The sequence below is a fragment of the Camelus dromedarius genome, chromosome 14 (genome assembly GCF_036321535.1).
Source record: "Camelus dromedarius isolate mCamDro1 chromosome 14, mCamDro1.pat, whole genome shotgun sequence".
NCBI lineage: Eukaryota > Metazoa > Chordata > Mammalia > Artiodactyla > Camelidae > Camelus > Camelus dromedarius.
This window is the reverse complement of record NC_087449.1, coordinates 45,214,086-45,230,995: the sequence shown is the minus strand read 5'-3', so window position 1 is coordinate 45,230,995 and position 16,910 is coordinate 45,214,086. Positions and strand designations below refer to the sequence as shown.

The following is a 16,910-nucleotide window of genomic DNA, read 5'->3' as shown; positions in this document are numbered from 1 at the left end:
TCCCAGCACGCCGCCACTCCCTGCCTCTGGGTCCCTGCAGCCTCAGAGCCAGAGCCCATCAAGAGCTGGTGATGGTGGCCATGGGCAGACCTGTGTACAGCCCCAGGAACAAGCAGGAGTGAGTGTGACTCCGAGAGAAGCAGCCAGGTAGGGGAACAGGACATATCAGGGAGCAAAATTTCCCATCAGGTTGGTAAAGACTTTTTGGTTTCAGGCAATGGAAACAGACTTAAGCAAGAGAGGGAATTTATGGCCAGGGTGTTGGGCCATCTCAAAGCTAACAGGCAGTAACCAGAGGAGAATCGGCAGCTTTGGAAAGTCAAGACCAAGGTAGCCCCAAGGATCCTGGAGGTCAGAGGAGGTGGGTCTTCTCTCCAGGGAGCAGTTTATGTGCTCATTAACTCCTGCAGCTAATGCTGCTCGGCTCCAGAGCTCCCCATCTCCGTTTCCCAGTTAAAAATTCCAAATTCCTCATAGTGGCTCATTCATTCATTTGTTCGTTTGTTGGTTCATTTGTTCAATAAATATTTATCGAGCCCCTCCTGTGTGGTAAGCAGAATTCAGGCAGGCCCCCAGGAGACAGCAGTGATCAAATGAAATAAAAGTACTTCTCTGGCATCTTACATTGTGAGAGGGACAGACTCTGAAAGGCTCATTTGGGCTTGGGTGTCCACCCTAAGCCAATCAGCTGTGGCCAGGTGGGTTTCGTGAGCCAGGAGGCCACCCAAATTGGTTCTACTACAATGGTCAAATAGCCCTTTAAGGCACATGTCTGCTCTTGATCAACATTGTAGAAAGCAGGTGGCAGGCTTAATAGAAGCAAGGCTTTGTGGCACTTATTCTCGCTTCTAGGCAGCGAGGCTTAGCTCTGGACAGGCTGGGTGTTCTCAAGGAGGATACTGGCCATGGCGCATCCCCCAGGCTCTTTGCATCCTCCATTTCCAAGTGGGAGGGACAAGGGGCTGGGGAAGGGCTACCTGCACCCACAGATTTCTCTGTGCGCCAGACCTGACTCAGCTGGCCGCTGTGGGTGAGGGTTGGATCCCCTCTCTCCTGCCCACCTTCTCTCCTCTTCTGTCCCTGCCCTGCCTTCAAGCTTCCATGGACAGAGACCAGGCTTGCTCCTTCTGGTAGCCACCATGGCGAGATCCATGGTGAGAGACAGCTCTGGGCAGTCTTGGTGAAGGCTGGGACATGTCTGCTCCCCACGCCCCATCTCTGAGCACCCCATACCCCCTGGGGACCGAGTCTGTCTTGTTCACTGCTGCTCCCTTTGTTCCACACTCAGCTCAGGAAAATAGCTCACAAGTCTCCTGCTTCCCTTCCTCTTCCAGCCCCCCTCCCCAGATTTTTTGGCCAAGCCCTAGGAGACCTGACTTAGCTGTGCCGGGTCTCAGCAGATGGTGCTCCGGACGCCTGTGCAGACTCCCCGGGAAATTCCCAAATCAATCACTCGGGCTTCCCACTTTAGACCCAATTCGTAAGGTCCCGGGCGACTACCCCTCCCGGGCCGGAGCCTTGAAAGGGGACTGCTTCTAATAATACCATTATTCTCCTTAGCCGGGGGCAGGCTGAGCCCTCAGTGAAGCGGGCCTGCCATTAGAACCCTGCAGAAACAAAGTAATAGCCTGCGCAGAAAGCCATTTGTAATGTTGCTATAATTCCCATGATTCATTAAACAGGAATGGAAAATGATAACATTTCCCCTGGAAAAAAAACTCCTCCTGGAGTCGCATGCTGAGTTCACTTGGCTCAACTATTTTATTGACTAAGCATCTTGTTGTGCTGATGTGAAGAGCATGCGGGCCCAGTGCCACTTAGTTTTACATCAGCTGAAATGGAAGCAAAGGAGGGGGTCCTGCGGGGGCTGGGGCTTGACCTTGGAAATGGAGCCGCCGCCCCCACTTGGGTGCCCAGTCTGGCATCTCTTGAAGGCTGAAGCCCTCTGGGGCTGAGGGTTCATTTGACTGAAGCCCGTCCTGCGTCCTCCCTTGGTGGTGGGTGAGGTGAACAGGGGGAGAGCAGAGTAGAAAGGCTTGCTCTGCCTGTGTCTGAGCCCAGAGTGGGCATCGCTCTGCCCTGTGGGATGCCTACCTTAGGGCCCTTCCCCAGCCCTCATCACATGTATGATCTGTGACCCCCAGATGCTTGCTCATCCTCACTGTTGCCTTTAAATGCCTCAGATCACTCACCACTCAGTCCCCAGTTAGCAGCCTGGGTGTTGTCCTTGACACCCTCCTTCCATTACTGATCAGTTGGCCACCAGGCCCCCCCCCCCCAGATGTCTGGCAGAGAGGCCACCCCTCCCTCCACCGTCACTGTCCAAGTTCAGGCCTCGCCATCTCCTGCCCACCCAGTCCTGCCATGGCCGGCTGCCTGACGGAGTCCGTGGGCCCAGCCTCTCCCTCCACAATGAAGCCTCTACAGTGTGGCTGGAGTGATTGTTCTAAACAGTAACTCTGACCCTTCTGCCTCTCTTAGAACCTCAGCAGGCTCCCCATTGCTTGTGGGATCAATCCAGAATGCCCTCAGTCTCCCTAGCCAGCCCCACCTCGCGCCATCCCAACCCTGGTCCCATCATGCATTCCTGGTTTTACAGCCCTCAGGATCACCTGAGGTCCCCAGGCGGTACCATGTGTGTTCACGCCTTTTTGATGCTATTCCCTCAGTCTGAAAAGCTCTTTGCCATTCTTCATTCCTTGGAAATCCCAACTTCCTCCTCCTGCCAGCTCTCCTGCGGCCTTCCCCATCACAGGGAATGGCATCCCCACTTCTGGCTTGTACACCCCCAAACCTTGGAGTCACCCTTTTGGCCTCTCTCTCTCATACCCTGTATCCCTGTATCTAATCTGTCACCAAATCCTGTTGCCTCTAATTTCAAAACAGCAAGAAGCTGACCATTCTCACCACTCGGTCCCAGGGCTGGCAGGGCCAGGGGCTGGTCTGGGTTAGTGTGGTAGCCTCGTCACGGGTCTCCCTGCTTCTGTCCTTCCTCCCTCTGTTCCCATTCCGTCACCCACATGTCTGAGTTCGCTGTTCCTTTGTTGAAAACTCCTTCACTGGCTTCTCATTTCACTCAGAGGGAAAGCTGCTGCCCTCACCACAATCTTAAAGATCTTATACAGTCTGCGCCCCCATGGCCTCCCTGACCTCACTTCTTACTGCTCCCCCCATGCTTGCTCTGCTTTAGCTGCACTGGCTTCCTTGCTTTTTCTTGGTCACACCAAGCATGCTCCTGCCTCTGGGCCTTTGCATGTACTCTTCTTGCTGTCCTGCAACACTGGCCTCAGTTCTCTGCCCCTTCTCAGGGACACATTTTATGACTTTCTTCTTTAAAGCTGCAAACTTCCTACTTCTTTCTTTCCACTTCCTTTTTCTCCATACCATGTGTCACCAACACACTGTATATTTTCTTATTTTAGTTTAAATTATTTAGTTTGTTTCCCTCCACCAGACTTAAAGCTCCATGAGGGCCGGGACGTTTTGGGGATCTTTTTGTTTATTTCTATATCCCCAAAACTGTTTGAATGCAGTAGACAAGCAAAAAAAAAAATATCTGTTGAATAAATGAGTCATGCCAACTTCCTTCTTGCTCAGCTTTCCCTGACCCCCTCCTGGTCCGTCCAGACTGAAGAGATCACTCGCTCTGTGTTCCCATAGCACCTCATTTAAGCCTCTGATAGGGCAAAGGGTCATTTATCGTGTTCATTGGCGGCTTGATCTCCCACCGCTGGGGAACGCGGGGAGGACAGCCCTCTGTCTTATTCACGTCTGGGTTCAAGTCCCCAGCACGGGTTTGGCCTGCGGCAGGTTCTCAATATACATGTTGGGAATTTATTTTTCTTGCGTTGTCCCTTGTTGCCAGTCCGCCCTGCAGAGCCAGGCCTGTCCCTGTGAAGACCCCGAGGCCCGGAGTGGAGGAGGCTGGCTCCCTGTCAGAAGCAGAGCCAAGAGGGAGCCTTTGGTCTCTCGGGTGATGGGGTGCAGCCCCTGCAGGGACAGAGCCTGGTTCCTCTCTGCTGAGTGTGGGCCAGAGCTAAGGAGGAGGCCGGGAGCTTCTGAGCTGGTCACATTCAGCAATCAGATCAGTGTGGACCCTGCCACTGGGCCATGATGTTGCCAATAATTTCCTGACTCAGAAACTGCTTTGAAACTCTCACAACCCACTCTGCTGAGTGATCTTCCTGGAAATGGGACTGAGCAGAAGCTCCTGGGGGATGAGTCTCGCCCAGAGTCACCTCCTCACACCCACTCTAATGAGAGCTGAAGCCTGTTCACCTGGGGTGGGGTGCAGGTCTCAGAAGTGGGTATTCCAAGCCCCGTGGACCATAGGGAGCAAAGACTGGGGAAGTCCCCTCCTTTGTTGTCGCCACCCAACATTTCTCATGCTGGACTTTGTCTTAGTGTGACCCAGGGAATGCCTGGGAACCAACATCCTTAACCCTGTCCCAGCCATGAGGCCTGGGCATGGGTGCAGGGGCCGCATTCTCCCCAGCAGAGCCAGACACTCCCTAACTAGGTACTTGGACAATGTATGATGAATTTGCAAGAATAAAAGCTAGTTTCTACCTAGTGTGGGAGTGAGCCCTACTTTGTGATCTTGCAGGGAAAGTGGTTTAGCTGCTTCTTGAATACTTCCTGTCATGGGGAGGTCACTACCTAGTCAAATTTCAGAATTTTGGATTTTCTAGAAGCAGACTCTGAGACAAGGATTCAGGTACAACTAGCTTATCGGGGAGGTGGCTTGGGAAATACTGGTAGGGGAGAGGGAAGGTGGAGCAGGGAAGGGAAGGAAGTCGACAAGGAAGGTGATGTGAACAAGTTGCAGTTACGGACAAGCGAGTATAATCCTGCTGTAGAAGGTGCAGAACGTGTCTCAGAGTTATCCCAGTCAAGGACGAAGTTGGTGTTCATTCACTAACTCCTGTCAGTCATCGGCTGCTGCCAGCTTCGGACACTTCCAGCTGCCCAGTGTACGATCTGAGCATGGTGTACAGGTGCTGGCTGTAAGCTAGGGGGAGCATGGGTGGGCTTCTGTTGCAGAATAGGTATCTTCTGACTTTTGCATTTCTTCTTAGGGCACTGGTACCCTGAGCAGTGAATCACCCATTCTCTCCCTCCCCCCTCCCCCAATCATTGGCTCCACCCCTGTAGCTCTGTTCCCTTCTCTCTGGTCTTCTGCCCCACCCCGATCCAGGTTGCAGTCACCCCTCACCTAGATTCAGCTTCCTAGCAGTTTTCTTGTCTCCTGTCTCAGCTCACCCTAGTCTGTCTCTTTCTTTTCACAGCTTCCAGCATGAGCTTTCAAAACTCCTCTGTCACTGTGCTTTTCACACTGCACACGTGTTGTCATGTGTTGACATTACCTGCTTCTGCCTTCCCCTTGGGAAATCTAGCTCCTCCTTCGGAGTTCAGTTCTGATGTCACCTCCTCCATGAAGTCTGCCGGGATCCTTCCAGCTGGGAGGACTCTGTCTACTCTGTGCTGTTACAGCTTCTGGAACTTCTGGTACCGTTTGTGTTTCTATGAAAAAAAAATTGAGTACTTACTATGTACCAGGCTCCGTGCCAGAGGCCTTGTATATATTTTACCTCATTTAATGTATATTTTAAAATGTAATATTTTGTTATCATTGAGCAATACAGCATATACACAGAAAAGTACAGAAAGTATAAGGTAACAAGTAATTATAAAGCAACCTGGGTGGTCAACCTGCTCAGGTCCAGAAATAGAATTATTTCACTGATGAGAAAACATGGGCCCAAAATAGGTTATATGATTGCCAGGATAGGCAAGGGGCTGGTTGGAGGGTTGGCGTCAATGTTTCAGGGCAGACCTCAGGTTCAAGCCATCATTGCCTCACTCCTCTTTCACCTCATTAGCCAAAAAAGTGAGTCATCCATCAGCCACTGCTTAATGTAGAAATGGGCCAATTGCAACCAAGTCCTGTTTCTTGGTTTTCAGCTCTGCTGGAGCTGAAGACCCCCAGGGGCTTATGTCTACTCCCCGGGACAGGCTCAGGGATCCAGCCGTCTACCAGCCCCAGTCCCAATGTCAACCTCAATGCCAGTTCCAATGTCAACTTGGGCCAGATCCGTTTCCAGTCCCAACCCCAGTTTCTCCCCTGCCCCATCCTAGTCCTAGCCCAGCCCCAGCCCCAGCCCCAGCCCTAGCCCCATCCCTCTCCAGCCTCTGGGGTTTGAAGGTGCCAGGATCTCTGGCCAGTGTCCTAAGGGCCTGCTTTCTCTGGGTTCACCTGAGTGCTGAGTCTGCCCCTCAGTCCCACACCAGCACTGCAAACAGGGAAATCCTGGGTCATCCTGGAAGGGGCAGTCTGGGAGCACTGAGACTGTCTCCAGCCAGCTCTACCAGGAGGTTTCAGATTCATTACCTCCTCTGGGGGCTGAGGGCCTGGAGCTGGTACAAGTATCCTCCTGTTGTGAGAGTCAACCCCTCACAGAAGTCTGCCCTCTAATATTGCTCTGAGGACCAGGGTAGCATGCATGCCTTTGTGTGTGTGTACATATGTGTGAACCTAAAAATATATGCATGTACTTGTATATCTGCACAGGTGTTTTCATGTGTGGCTTTGCACCTGCAACCCTCAGAGCACACCCAGGGTTATGTCTATTCCTGAGCTCTTGCCGTAAAAAGGCCATGCACAGCCTGGAGGTGTCCAGAGGAGGGGAGGCTTGGGACTTACCTTGGACACTTGATGAAGGGGCCAAGGGAAGATGCTCATCACCAGAGATAGCAGGTTCAGCGGCCACTAGCTCTGGGTACAGAGAGTGGTACTCTACCAGCTCACGGTCAAGATTCAGGAATGGGGGTGTGTCGTGAGCAGAGACCACTGCAGCCTCCCCTCCTGGGGTTTCCCTTGGTAATCAGAGGCCGTGAAATGAGGTGTTTCAGCTTCCTGAGCCAGAAATGGGCAAACCACAGGGAGGGCGATTTGCTTTTCAGATCCAGCTGCTCCAGCTGGAGTCTTAATACCTGAACGGCCACTTCTCCTGCCCTCTCTGCAAAGCTATCTGACTTGACCCAAGGAGGCCTGGGCAGGGTTTAGGTCATAGCCCCCTGATCATTCTTAACCCTCAGGAAAAGACAGGATGGGGGCACCACCTCATCCCCCCAGTTCCCACAAACCTGAGGACTCAGTGACCTCCCAGATCTGGCTGTGTCATGTAGCCCCTGCCCCATGGCACTGGCACCTCACCTTGACTCACAGGCAACAAGCATTTATTAAGCATTTCCTTTGATTTAGGTGTTCTTCTAGGTGCTGGGGAACATAATCTAAAAACCCTTGCACTTCTGGAACCACCATTTTCAACACAGAGGAGATGGATCACAAATGTTAATCAGTACAATAGAGAGTATGTTAGATGTGACAAGTTCCGTGAGAAAAATGAAGCCAAGACAAAGAATAGAGTGTTCAGGGTTGTGATGTTAATTAGCATGGTCCCGGGAGGGGATACATGAGCCAAGACCTGAAAGAGGGTGAGAGTGACTTGTGTGGAGAGGAAAGGGCCAGGCAGGTGCTGGCAGTCTCCCCTGGTTCAAGGGCACATGGTAGCAGAGGAGGGGGGATCCCCCTCTGCTGGATGCTTGGGTTTGTGGAGAGAGAGATAAAATCAAAGACCTGCAGATTCATCATCTCGCTGTCATTTATTGAGCCCTGTTACTGGCCGAGTTCTGTTCCAAGTGTCACCATAGTGCCATCTCAACAATCCCACAATAACCTTAGGAGGTTGGCCCTTGGACTAGTCCCATTGAGTAGATGAGAAAACTGAGGCTCAGGGAAGTCATGTGACTGTCCAAGGTGACACAGACCATGACAGAGCCCTGATTGGAACCCAGACTTCTCAGGTGCCAAATCCCACACTCTGAAAACTTTGAAGTCTCTCAAAAATGGGGTGAGGGGAGCAGCCGTGAGTTATTAAACCTGGCCCTACATTGGGGAGATTTGAATTCGGTCCCCCAAGGTTCCCTCTGGAAGGTAGCCTCTAGGTCACAGCTTTCTGGGAGGTTTCTTCCTCCTGAATTTTCCCTCTGTCTACATTTAGGGGTTCTCTGTTTTCCACAAATCTAGGCACCTAGCGGGTGCTTGGAGTCTCCATGGGTCCAAACCAAGTTCTGTCTACCATCCTGCCTCCCCCAAGAAGTCTTCCCTGATTGAGCCCTTGATGTCCGGTGGCTGCTGCTCTCTCTGCCCAGTCCTGATGTTGAATATCTCCTTAGCCCCATTTCCCTAACTGCCTCCTCTCATGGGCTAGATTGTGTCTCTCCTACCCCCTAATCCATGTGTTGAAGTCTCAAGCCCCCAGTACCTCTGAATGTGACTGTGTTTGGAGAGAGGGCCTTTAAGAGGTGATTAAGATAAAATGAGGTCGTATGGATGAGTCCTAATCCAGTATGACAGGTGTCCTTATAAGAAGAAATTAGGACAGGGACACACACAGAAGGAAGACCCTGTGAAGACATAGGAGAAGGTGGTCATCTATAATAAGCCAAGAAGAGAGGCCTCAGAAAAAAGCCACCCTGCTGACACCTTGACCTCAGACCTCCAGCCTCCAGAACTGTGGCACATTAAATTTCTGTTGTTTAAGCTCCCGGTCCGTGGTATTTTGTTCTAGAAGCCCTAGCAAACGAATGCACCTCCTTTCCACTTTTCCAAATCTCTGCTCTGGATGCACGAGCAGTGCCTCCTGGGCTCTCTCTCCCCGGCTAGGAGCACGGCGAGCCCCCACCTCCTGGCATTACTGGCCTGGGTCCCAGGGAATAGAGGTCAAGGTCGCTGGCTCGCCCCAGCCACAGGCCGGGCTGACATTCCCATTCGCTGACAGCCCATCAAAGCAACATTCCCCCAACTGACACCGCAATATGCAGCTATTCCGCCACGCTGCCCTTCTGACACACAGGCATCCCGCCACCCTGTCATTCTGATCTGTCGGCTGTCGGCCTCGCTTACAGCTCGCCCCAGCAAAAGTCCACAAAACTGACACTCAGAGGCAGGGATGGGCCGCAGCCGCGCTCCTCCCTGGCCACGTTCTGCCACACTGACAGCCGGCCCCGTGGACACTGTGGGCGCTCTGTTACACTGACCTCTCCCTGTGCTGGCCTTCCTGCTTGTCATAATGTCAGGGTCAGCCAGCCTTCCCGTCCACCAGCTGATGAGAATTCTGTGTGTTTATCTCTTTCTCTGTGTGTCACTAACATGGTCCTCCCACCTGCCCTCCACTCCTTGCCTCCATTCTGCTCATCCTCACCTGTAACCCTCAGCACTGACCTCGCCCCACGCAACCCCCTCCCGATCGGACCTGTGACGTCTACTCTGAAGCTTCTTTAAAAAAAATTATCTATTTATTTATTATTGTATTATGTAATTATTTTATTTTGGCGGTGGGGGGGTTATTAGGTTTATTTATTTTTAGAGGAGGTACTGGAACCTAGGACCTCTTGCACACTAAGCATGTGCTCTACCACGTGAGCTGTACCCTCCCCCCCATACTAACTGCTTCTTTAGCCCAGATGAACTAGACATATTTTAGGCCGCTCACACCACCTCTGGGGAAGCACTGGCTTCTATCCCTTGCCGAGTGTGCCGAGGGCCATGTGAGCTGCCCTGAAACAACAGAGGCCTTTCCATAGGTTGGCCACGGGCCATTGAACTTTTTTTTTCATGTATATATTTTTTATTGACGTATAGTCAGTTTACAATGTTGTGTCAATTTCTGGTGTACAGCACAATGCTTCAGTCACACATGAATATACGTATATTCATTTTCATATTCTTTTTCACCATAAGCTACTACAAGATATTGAATATATTTCCCTGTGCTATACAGTACAAACTTGTTGTTAATCTATTTTATATATATTAATTAGTATCTGCAAATCTCCAACTTCCAATTTATCCCTTTCCACCCCCCCCGCTGGTAACCATAAGTTTGTTTTCTATGTCTGTGAGTCTGTTTCTGTTTTGTAAATAAGTTCATTTGTCTTTTTTTTTTTTTCAGATTCCACATGTAAGTGATATCATATGGTATTTTTCTTTCTCTTTCTGACTTACTTCACTTAGAATGACATTTTCCATGTCCATCCATGTTGCTGCAAATGGCATTATTTTATTCTTTTTTATGGCTGAGTAGTGTTCCATTGTGAAGAAGCCATTGAACTGTTTTCAGTCACCACATTTCTAACACCAAATATGTGGACTCTTCCAACGCTAAACACCAATTCTCTGTTTCTCCAACACCTGCTGGGTGTCCAATCATTCAATTCAATACTGACACTAAATACCCAGAGTTAGCATCAGACCCCACAAGTTAAAGGGCTCAGTCCCACAAGACTGCTCCCCAAATCCCCACTTTAGATACCGGTTGCAAGTTCTGGGCTTCCTGTACTTCTGAATGATTGGCTATAAACCAGAGGTTCCCATGACCCCTCCTCAGGTTTGATAATTTGCTAGAATTATCACAGAATTCAGGAAATCATTTTGTATATACTTACCGAATTATTAGAAAGGATACAACTCAAGGACAGCCAAAGGCAAGAGCTGTAGGGGGCAAGATCTGGGGAAGGGGCTAGAAGCTTCCATGTCTTCTCTGGGCTTGTCACCCTCCCAGCACCTCGATTGACCAGCTTGGAAGCTCTGCAAACCCAGTTGCTCAGGATTTTTTATGGTAGTTTCTTTATGCTGGCGTGATTGATTAAACCATGGCCATTAGTGATTAACTCAATCTCCAACCCCTCTCCCCTCCCTGGAGGTTCTGGAGTAGGAGCGTGTTCCAACCCTCTAATCATGCCTCGGTCTTTCAGCAACCAGCCCCCATCCTGCAGCTCTCTAGGGACTGCAGCTATCAGTCATCTCATTAGCATACGAAAGACACTCTAAATACTCGGAGATGCCAATGGTTTTAGGGGCTGTGTGCCAGGAGCCAGACAAAGAGCAAATATTTACTTTTTATTATATCATGCCCATGCATATGTGTAATTTCAACAAATCCCCTTTTCCCTGAAGTAATGAATGAGAGTCTATCTGTTGTCGCTGAAAGATCGCCAGGTGGTCGTTTCCTGTACTGACATCCAGTATCTCCCTTAGCCTTTACTTACTCCCTCTACCCATCCCAGCAACTCTGGGTTCTGAGCTCAGCTGCTCCACGTACTAAATTGTGTGAACTTGGGCAAGCCCCACCCTGCCGCTGAGTCTCAGTTCCCTCATCTACAAAATAGAGATGGTACTGACAGTACCCCCTCCCACAGTGTTGTTGTGAGAAGCCAATGGGACATGCGTGTGTAGACGGAAATAAAATGTACAACCTAAAAGCTGAGAGTCATGTTTTAATCGGCAGCATTTCTGAGAACTCAGCCCAGGATGACAGCCTCTCTGATAGCTCTGAAGGACTGACCTCTGAAGAGGTAGGGAGGAGCCAGGATATATAGGAGTTTTTACAACAAAGACCAAGTAGTCGGAACATCAAAAGATTACTGTTAATTAAAGAAAACCAGACATCTCAAGTTAAAGAATCGAGTGCTTTTTTATGTACGGCAAAGGTCTGGGTTCATTGAAATCGTTCCTTTGACGTGCACCTAGCTATGTAGGACCAGTATCCTGTTCTTGCACATCCTGATTTCCCTCAGGGTGAACCGTTGGGGTGGCTGCAGAATCTGGGCTTCCTGCTTGTTTGCATCCTGAGTTCCTTCTGCTCAGCGTCAGGGGCGGTGGTAGCGGCTGATGACTTGATGGCCACAGCATTCTTTGTTTACTGATACGGCTTGCAATATTTTTCATTCACACACATAAAACACAGAGTGAGGGCGTGGCGTAGAGTAAGTGCTCCATAAACAGGGCAGCAGTTTCAGGCTCTGGGGCCAGATGCTGGAGCTCAGCTCCCTGGGTTCATGTCTAGGTACCACTACTTCCTAGCTGTGTGATCCAGGGAAAGTGGCTTCACATCTCTGGGTGTTCTATGTAAAATAGATGTATCAATGGTATTTACCTCGTAGAATCACTGTGAGAATTAAATGGCTGAAGATTAAAAGGGCTTAGATCAGTGTCTGGCACTGAGTAAATTCTATACAAGTCTTAGCTATGATTGGCCCTATTATTATTAGTTATATTAGCATCATGTAGACTGTTAGTTACAGTTACATGAGTGTTAGCTGCTGTTGCTCACCCAGGCTTCCTGCAGTTGACGCCATGCCAGTGGAATCCTTCAGCGCACTAATGGCTCACAGATGCTTTGTTCCTCTTTGTCCATCCCAGCGCCTCTGTCCTGCTGTAGTGTCCCACCTGGTCGCCCATTCCCTTCTGCCTGGGCGCTCTTCCCGTCTTCACCTGGACAATCCCCTGCGTGCTTCTGATCTCAGGCCACAGGCTGCTTCCTTAGGGAAGCCTCTCACAGTCCTTGGTAAGTCAGTCCCTGTTACACGCGCTCAGGAGACCACGTGCCTCTTGTACGGCGTGCTGATTATCATTTTACCTCTATTTCTGTGATTGTCTGATTCAAGTCTGTCTCCTTTCTTGACCATAAACTCCCTGAGATCACTGATGTGTCTGTCCTTTGCTCACGTTTTAACTCCCCGTGCTGATGCTCCGCAGGCGCCCAGTACATATTTGTTGAACGAAAGAGTGAATGAATGAATGAGTGAATACATGCATGAAGGCCCAGTGCCCCCGTCTTCCTCCTGGTCTTCCTGGGCTGGGGACCTTCTCCTGGGGGGCTGCATCAGAGCTGGGCTCTCAGTCCATTCCCTGATGTCATTCTGTGAGCTCCCCAGTTGAGGGGAGGAGCAAGTGGGACTCATAACTAGACACACAGGTTGGATGCAGCCAGAAAGGTCCCAGCATCCATGTTTCCAGCTGTGTGTGGGCAGCAGACATCCTCATCCCAAGGTGGCGCTCCATCACGCCTCCTGTTCCTGGGCGGTCTTCCTACTATACTCACCCACCTTCTCTGGCTAAATCTTCTGACTTTAGACGCTCTCCAGGATGGCTCTGTCTTCCTTGAAGTGTCTCGCTAGCCTGTCTGGGGGGTGTCTGGAGGCCCTGACTCTACCAGTCAGTCTTGAATTGAAATTCTGAGCATGGCTGCCTGGTCCAGCCATCATCGCGACTGCAATGCTTTGGGGAGGAGTGGATTCCAGAGACCCTCCATCCTTGCCTGTCGATGTGCTAGCTGAAGCCCTGATTTCCATGTCCCTCCGGGATGTTTGAGCTTGAGTGCTAGTCTCCTTATCCACCCACCCCGTGGAGTTGGATCCCTGCACAGGACCTAACAGGGGTCAGAGTGTGTTTGTGGAGTAAGTGAGTTTGAATTCCAGCTCTGCCACCAGCTTTCTGAACTTGGGCAAGCTGTGTCACTTCTCAAACCTCTGTTGTTTCACTTAAATTCCTGCTTAGCTTCTGGTGAGGTTCCATCTAGCAAGAGAGAGGATGAGGGACATTTGGAAACAGTGAATATGGAAGCCATTTGTCTCCAACCTGACACTTGCCCCAGGCCCTCTGACACCTTACTGGCTTCTAGGTCATTGTCCACTTTCTCCTCCTTTGCTCCTGGACCTGGCCCAGTCTTCACCCATGTCCTGGATCCTGCCCTCCCCATCCATTGAGCCCCCACCCATCAGTGTGCTTCCAATGTGTTATTTTATGCACAAACATGTTTGCATTCTTCTACCTACAAGACAACTTGAACCATGAAGTCCCTTGAACATAGCACCTCCCTCTTCACACACATGGCTTACCTTCTCTTCATGGTCAAATTTTGAGAAGGAATAGTCTAAACATAGTTAATCAAATCCTGGCTTTCCTTGCAGTTGCATGCCTTGGGCAAGTCCCTTATCTCTCTGTGACTCAGTTTCCTCATCTGTAAAGTGGGATTAATAATGTTTACCGTACAGGGATGTGAGGAGGGTCAAGTGAGATGACCCACGTGGAACAAAACAGCGCAGTCTGACACATGGGAAGAGCTCATTAAATATTTAGTGGCTATTATTATTGTTGTTTATCTCCAATGTTATCCTCAATCTGCTACAGCTGAACTCCCTGGCTGCCCTGAACAAAACCACCTCTCGGTTGAATCACCAGTGATGTTGCAGTAGCCCTTCCCCATCTCCCTCCCTCCCAACTTCTCCGCAGTCTTTGATAGGGCAGTGGGGATTCTCAGGGCGAGGTGGGAGGCTCCCGAAGTCCTGCGGGGAATGTCAACCTGTGGCCGAGGGAAGCTCGTGGGACAGCCCCACAACGAACAGCAGGGCTGATGTGGGGCTTGTCATGCCCTTGGTGCTCAATTTTGTTGAATAAATAGACGGTCCCTCCAGGAGGGGCTCTGAAAGTGTAGGCAATAGGACTTCCATGAGTTTCAGTGTGTTTGGAAACTGTGCTGGGCTGAGGACTGGTCATTTCAAGGCTATTCTAAAGGAATTTGGACTGGCAGTCCCTTGAGGGCAGGCACCATTTGTTTTATGTGACTGGCACAGAGTAGCATCCATAATTTTCTATTAAATACACAAGAATGGGGGTGAATATCCTCTCCTCCCCCCGCCACCCCATGGAACCAGCACACAGCCCTGTCTGTGCAGTTATGATGAAGAACAGGGGGTTAATGCTTCTGCGGGGTAAGCTCACAGCTTTGTCTCTGCAGTTCTGGGAGGAACCTTTTTCCTTTTTAGCTCAGGCAGCCTGGCTCCTGCATTGCACAGAGGGCCTGGTTTGATCTCTTATTTATTACAGAGAATATTCTCTGTTATGGTGAGTGCAGGGGATAGAGTTTTAGGAGCCTGAATTTTCACTACCTTTGCCAGCCAGCCTGTTGGGGACTCTGGCACCTCCACTGGCCCCTCTGGTACTGCATTCATTCTCTGACTCATTCATTCTTTCACTTATCAAGTATATTGAACACCCATCTTGGGCCAGGTAGAGGAGAGACCAGAATGAGAAACACGAAGACTGTCTATGGTAAGTTAAATAGTGATCCCCCAAAGATACCAGGTCCCAGCCCCCAGAATCTGTGAACATCGCCTTATATGAGAAAATGAACTTTACAGATATGATTAAGTTAAGGATCTTGAGCTGGGGAGATTATTCTGGATTAATCAGAGAAACCCTAAATGTTATCACATGTCCTTAGAAGACGGAGGCAGAGGGAGATTTGACACAGAAGAGAATGTGATGTGAGCAGAGATTGAAGAGATGCTCTTGCTCTTTGAAGATGAAGGAGGCAGCCAGCAGCCAAGGAATCCAGTTGGCCAATGGGAACTGAAGAAGACAAGGAAACAGATTCTCCCTTCAGAGGCTTCAGAAGGAACCAGCCCTGCCAACACCTTGACTTTAGTCCAGTGAAACTGATTTTGGATTTCTGACCTCAAGGACAGCAGAGAATAAATCTGTGTTGTTTAAACCACTGAGTCTGTGGCAACTTGTTTCAATGGTAATAGCAAAGAAATATATTACCCTAAAGTATTCAATGCCTAGGGGAGAAAATGGACACCTTTGTACAGGGATAAGTGCTATCACAGGGTACAATGGAAGGGGAGGAGTGTAACGGGAGCTGAGAGCCACCTTTGGGATGGGGAAGGTAGCCCTGGAGGGATTCCCCAAGAAGGAGCTGCTTGCTGAGATAGAGCTCAAAGAATGGTTAAGGATTCAAGAAATCAGCATGAAAAGCAGCACCTGCATAGGTAAACCAGGAACGTGAAATAACAAAGTCCATTTGCCGATCTGTGGAAGGTGGGGAGTGGATGGAAGTTCAGAGCAACAGGAGTTGGGGCTGGTGAGGTGGCTGGGTCAGCTCCGGGAGGGTCTCCATGTTAGGGAGTTGGGATGTAACCATAAGGGCAATGGGAAACTATTTGGTGAGTTGCATTAATGGCCCCTATTCCTCGCCCCTCCCTGTACCCACGCCCCTTGCTAGGTGACTTTGCTTATCCACCCATCAAGGGCGGAGTATATTTTCCCCTCTTGACACTAGTTCAGCCATGTATCTTGCTTTAGACAATAGAATGATACAAACTGATCATGTGTCCATTCTGAGCCTTGCACATTTCTGCTAGTCCCAGGAGAGGATGTACCCCAGAGAAGCCAGACTAGAGCTGAGCCCCTAGTTTACTGACAGACCACGAGTGACCCTAGCCGAGGTCAACTGGCCCCAGCTAGCCCACAGATGCATGAGTTATAACAAATGACAGTAATTCCAGGCCACTGAATTTTGGGGTAATTTGTTACGCAGCAATAGCTAGTTGCTATACCAATGGAGGGTTCAAAGGAAGAGCATGACGTGGCCAGATTTAAAAAATCTCTTGGATGGATGATGGAGGATGGATTGGAGTAGGTGAGCTTGAAGGTGGCGATTCAGGTGAGAGGTGGTGAGGGCCTTCCCCGATGCAGGAGCAGTAGGAGGAGACAGATACAAGTGCTATTAAGGAGTAATGGCACAAAGGTAAGTTACAAATTAGACATAGGAATTGAGGGAGAGAGGAGAACTGGATGACGCCAAAATTTCTGGATTGGAATAAGCTCTGCGAATGGATAAAGTGATAAGTAATGACAAGCCTTGATGTGTTGGTTTGCAGCGCTGTGGCCAGGACAAAGCTTAATTATTAACCTGGGGCTGGAGTCTGGGCTGAAGACCTAGACTAGGGAATCGTCAGAGAGTTAGTGATAGTGAATTAGCGATGAGGTAGTGAAAGTGCATGAGGGTGTTTACAGTAAGTAGAAAAGAGTCACATTTTGAGCCCTGGAAACCCCCACTGGCTTGAGGAAGGGTCCCAGAGATGATGGAGGAGTAGTCAGAGAGGAGAAAGGAGAACCAGGGAATTGCTGGTGTCCAGAGACCCCAGGAAGGGAGGTGTTTGGAGGAGGAGGGAACGCATGGTCAGCAGGGTTGGGAATGCAGTGGCCAGTGAGGACAAAG

The 16,910-nt window shown here is 50.0% G+C and overlaps 1 long non-coding RNA gene across 1 annotated transcript in view; it reads left to right on the top strand.

Annotated features, from left to right (window-relative positions):
- The window catches only part of LOC105086936 (uncharacterized), a 29,744-nt gene extending 14,199 nt beyond the window's left edge, over positions 1-15,545 (top strand). Inside the window, exons 3-4 of the long non-coding RNA XR_836977.3 lie at positions 12,266-12,410; positions 15,129-15,545. This is a non-coding gene — a long non-coding RNA (uncharacterized LOC105086936). The remainder of the gene's footprint in view (positions 1-12,265; positions 12,411-15,128) is intronic.
- The last annotated feature ends 1,365 nt before the right edge of the window (positions 15,546-16,910 follow it).